Source organism: Pan troglodytes, chromosome 1 (assembly GCF_028858775.2).
Source record: "Pan troglodytes isolate AG18354 chromosome 1, NHGRI_mPanTro3-v2.0_pri, whole genome shotgun sequence".
NCBI lineage: Eukaryota > Metazoa > Chordata > Mammalia > Primates > Hominidae > Pan > Pan troglodytes.
Genome location: NC_072398.2, coordinates 40,132,663 through 40,137,757, shown reverse-complemented (window position 1 = coordinate 40,137,757; position 5,095 = coordinate 40,132,663). Strand labels below are relative to the sequence as shown.

Sequence of the window (5,095 nt, the reverse complement as noted above, 5' to 3'; positions counted from 1 at the left end):
AGAAAGTGGCCAGGCGCGGTGGCTCACACCTGTAATCCCAGCACTTTGGGAGGCTGAGGAGGGCAGATCACCTGAGGTCAGGAGTTCAAGACCAGCCTGGCCAACATGGCAAAACCCTGTCTCTACTAAAAATACAAAAATTAACTGGGCATGGTGGCGGGCACCTGTAATCCCAGCTACTCGGGAAGCTGAGGCAGGAGAATTGCTTGAACCCAGGAGGCAGAGGTTGCAATGAGCCAAGATTGTGCCACTGCGTTGTAGCCTGGGTGACAAGAGCAAAACTCCATCACACACACACACACAAAGTGAAAAGTGAGCAGAGTTTTTACTATCAGAAGACAATCAGGACAAAATAAGCGTTAAGGAAGTGTATGCTGCTGTGGGTCGAAGAGAGGAAAATGCAGACTGTAGGGTCTCTGACAGAATTCCTGGGGAGAACTGATATGACCTCCAGGAGAGTAAAAACGGTAGAAGGGGAAAAGAGGCCACATACATTTCAGAAAATGATGTCAGATGCTGTAGGAAGGTAGCGATCAGGAAGCAAAATGAGTAGACAATGACTTTGTGGGTTTAAGTGTCCTCAGTAGATAGGATGCTGGAGAAGGAACTGATTGTGACTTGTTTTGTGGCGAGGGTAGAGGCCTGGAAAATGATTGTGCTGAATTTGAAGTGATGGCCAAAAACCAAACTTTGTTTAATGAGGTAAATATGTTTAGAGTGCATGGATGTAGTCCAGGTCAGAGATCAGCAAAAATGTGCAGACCACCCTCGTGCGCAGATCTGCGGGACTACAGATTCCATAGCATTCTTCTTCCTCCGAGCTCACCAGGCTTCCTGCGGTGTTCTCCTTTCTTCCTTGTGGAATTATTTGTGGATAGGAATCTTGTGGAATTATTAAAACAGTTTAAAACACGAAGATTGGAAAACAGAAAACTTCAGCTATATGTCCCCAAATCACACAGAGTCTCCGCGGGAGAGAGACTAAAATTAGACTTCCTTGATCTCCTATTACATTCTTTCATAAGATCACTTGCCGATCAAAAAAAAAAACCTTTATTATGCAAACAGTGAGAAAAGAGTTAGAGAAAAAAACTATTCTTTTGGTAGTTTAATGTTGATGAAAGCACTTCTGACCAGAACTAAAGTCACTGCTACAAAGAGAACAGTCCCAGAATGCAGACAAAGCTAGGTCAATGAGACATGGGTTTAATTGTCTATATTTTGTTAACTGCACATTTTGCCTCTGTAAATGCTGCTGTTGCCCCACTTACAGGGTGCAGCACTCTCTCCTGTGAATTTCTCACTGGGTTAAGGAAGACAGTATCTGAATCTCTAATCTCTGATAGGTCATACAGTCACCCACTGTAGGCAATAGTCCCCTAAGGGGTCCCAGTCTCTCAGTATTGGATTCAGAAACCATGTGACTGCAATTTAGCCATAAAAGTGATCCTGACTTTTTCATGAGCACAAAGCAGTCTGTGTGAAGGGTTAAGCTGGCTCGATTGGCTACATGTCCTAGTTACCTGGAATATGGTAGGCGTTCAAGGTCTGTTAAACTGAAGAAGAGGATTCTGTATGGCAGATATTAAACTGAGTGTGTTACGTAGATTATCTCATTTATAAGAATCACATAAGGTAGTGATTTGCCTCCAAATTTTTCAGCTGAGATCAAGACCTAGAAAGACTGCCTAACTTGGCCACGGTCCTATAAATAAACTTAGGTTGTCTACCACAAATACTCCATCTTTCCAGCATCCCAAGTTACCTCACATGCTCCTGGTCAGACAGATCATCCTACATTCAAATGAATGTAGATAAAAATGTCTCTGATATATTCTTTTCTTGAGTGAGGGTTTAGAAAAAGTGCAGGTTTGTGCTCAAAAATACCTATGTGAACAAATAGGAAGCAATAAAATGGGGCTCTGTAGCCAATCCATGGTTGGTGATGTAATAATCACCTTTGTAAATTCACAGATTCTTGTATTTGGACAAACAATTGTTTGACCATGGGAAGATACGCTCCCAACATGTAGGTGGCCTCACCAGAAGGTAAAAATTGAAGAAAAAAATCATTCAAACACCCATATACTAGATCTTTCTCATTTAATCTTGAAGTTTCCATGTTGAGAGGAGTGAAAGGAGATTTCTGTACCCATTAGCCAAGATTGTCTGAAACAAATCCCAGGAAGATGTTTTGAAAGAAGAATACATCAGCCTTATGACTCAGTTCTCAGTAGCTTCTTCAGGATCTTTCTTTTAAAATATCATTTTAAAGTCTTGCATTATAGCACCAAAAAAGCTAAAAGAATGCTAAAATTGCACTAAATCCAACCACGCCAGTAAGTACAGCTATTTCCATTTATTCCTATTAGGAACTTGTGCATTCAAAAACATAATTTTATATAATTTAAACCATAGTATAAGCACAATTTGATTGTTTAACCTAAAATTACACAATAAATATTTTCTATGTTACAAAATAAGCCTCAAATCTATGATTTTAATGGCTGCATAATATAGTATTATAGTGCATGATATTGTCATCTATTTAACCATTCCTATACTGTTCAAATTGTTTCCAATTTCTCAGTATTGAAGACAATGCTAAAATGAAGACTCTTCATGTCCACAGCTTTTTCCTTCTTTAAGACTATTTTCTTAGGTTATATTGCCAGAAGTATGATTATGGAGTCAATTTCATATATTATAGAGTTTTTGATTCCAACTGATGTATTTCTTTCTAAAAATATCCTACTATTATAATATTGCTGTCTTCTGAGTGTATGTAAAACTTTCACCAAGATCTCACTGTTACTGTTACTGTGCAGAATTCCTATTTGGAAGCCCTAAACCCCAATGTGATAGTATTTGGAAATTAGGCCTTTGAGAGGTAATTAGGTTTAGATGAGGTCATGAGGATTGGGTCCCTATAGTGGGATTAGTGCCCTTACTTCTAAAAATAAAAAAAATTAAAAAAAAGACTCCAAACAGCTTGCTTCTCTGTCTCCAACATGCGAAGATACAATGAGCAGACAGCCATCTGCAAGCCAGCAAGAGAGCCCTCACCAGAAAGAGAATCTGCTGCCACCATGATCTTGGACTTCCAAGACTCCAGAACTGTGATAAACAAATATCTGTTGTTAAGCCACCTGGTCTATGGCATTTTATTACAGCAGCCTGAGCTGACTAATATGCATTATATTTTCTGTTTTCAAATCTGGTTGGTATAAAACCTTATTCCCTTTTCATTATTTGACTGACCCATTTGAACTCTAATCACATATTTACCTATTACTTCAATTTATATATAACGTTTCAATGTCTCTATTTGTAAGTGCAATTGAAAGTTGACAGAGGCTTCTGTGGGGATAAAATGAACAGTGGTACAGACTAGCCGTTATGGATAGAGGTAGTATCTGTGAAGTGGGGGAGCAGGAGTGGGACAAAGGATTTAACTTATATTTTCTTACCTTATTAATTCATAATTTGTGAGCATCTGCAATGTGGTAGGTATTGTAGTAGGTGCATAGAAACAGAACAGCAGAGAAAAATAGGTTTCCTGCTCTCACATACCTTAGAATATAGTGAGGGAATCAAATAAGAAAAAAAGGAAATTATAATACCATATGAGAAGTTTGTGTTGAAAATAAGTTCAGGGACTAAGGAAGCACAATGAGGGAGGAGCCAAATCAAGTATTAACAGGGAAAGGAAGGCATTCAGTTAGAGGTGACATCAAAATGGAAACTGGGCAAGCTAAAGTTGGAAAGATGAAGAGGAAAGCAGGGTATGGTGGCTTACACCTGTAATTTTACCTACTCAAGAAGCTGAGGTGAGAGAAACCCTTGAGCCCAGGAGTTTGAGACCAGCCTGAGCAACATAGCAAGACCCCATCTCTAAAAACATATATACATACATACACACAACATAATAAATAAAACTAGCCAGGTGTGGTGGCACAGGCCTGTAGTCCCAGCTACTAGGGAGGCTGAGGTGGAAGGCTTGAGTCCAGGAGTTTGAGGCTTCAGTGAGCCATGATCATGCCACTGCACTCAGACTGGGTGACAGGATGAGACCCTATCTCTAAAAAAATAAGAAAGAAAGATGAAACAGGAGCATGGAAGAAGACAGGATATAATGGGGGGACTAGAGAGAGTTCTAAGTAGAGGCAGATAACATGGGCAAATGCTCAGAAGCAAAAGAGAGCTAGCCTAAGTGTGGAAAGGAATACCATAATATGGCTTACCAGAGCTTCCAGCAATCAAATATGTGTGAGATGATTCCCAGATCCTTTATCCCACTCCCGCCCCACAACCTCATGGATGCCATCTCTATCTGTAGAGGCCAAACTGCACCACTGTTCATTTTATCCCTACATAGCAACCTCTGCCAATTTTCAATTGCACTTGCAAATGGAGAAATTGAAAACCTGTGTTGCTTCTGGGTTGATATGGAGTGATAAGCCGGGAGCATCTGACTGGGCATGTTTTTCTTCATGTGTTGGAACAGAAAAGAATCTGCATAGATAGGCAGCATACAACAAATCGCAAACCCAGCAGTGACTATAAAAGCATGGTCTTTCTTGTGTCTCCACCCCAGGCAAGCCTGCTCAATTCATTTCTTCAGACGTCACTCCGAAATTGCCAGGGTGGTTTCCCACTGACAGACTTCATCGCTGTGCTGCACATCTCTTCACTACAAATGGGGAGATGAGACAGAGACAAAAAGAGAAATGGATTTACTGTGCTGGGGAAGTTAAGCACACACTGGGTTGGAATTTCATTTCCACTGAATTAGAAGCTCTGGCTCAGCACGGATGACACGGTGATGCTCCTTTAATAACACAAAATAAATAAAACATGGAAAAGGTTTTCCAGTTTGTTTTGGGGGATGTTCATGCACACATTCTCTGCCTCTCTCTCTCTAGGAACATTGGACACTCTCTTATTGCCTTTGTGCTACTTCAAAGCTGCAAAGATTGACCTTAGCCTTAAATAAAGTCAGAAAATGCTTGAATCCCTGGGGAAACAACCCATAAAGCCTCAACAAATCCATCATTTTATCAAGTCCCAAGACCTGGGGAGAACAGACAACACA

The 5,095-nt window shown here is 40.3% G+C and overlaps 1 long non-coding RNA gene across 1 annotated transcript; it reads left to right on the top strand.

Moving 5' to 3' along the window:
• The first annotated feature begins 1,998 nt into the window (after window positions 1-1,998).
• On the top strand, window positions 1,999-4,869 carry LOC107974225 (uncharacterized). The gene is made up of 2 exons (XR_001716825.2): window positions 1,999-2,339; window positions 4,598-4,869. It is a non-coding gene; the product is annotated as an uncharacterized LOC107974225 (long non-coding RNA).
• The last annotated feature ends 226 nt before the right edge of the window (window positions 4,870-5,095 follow it).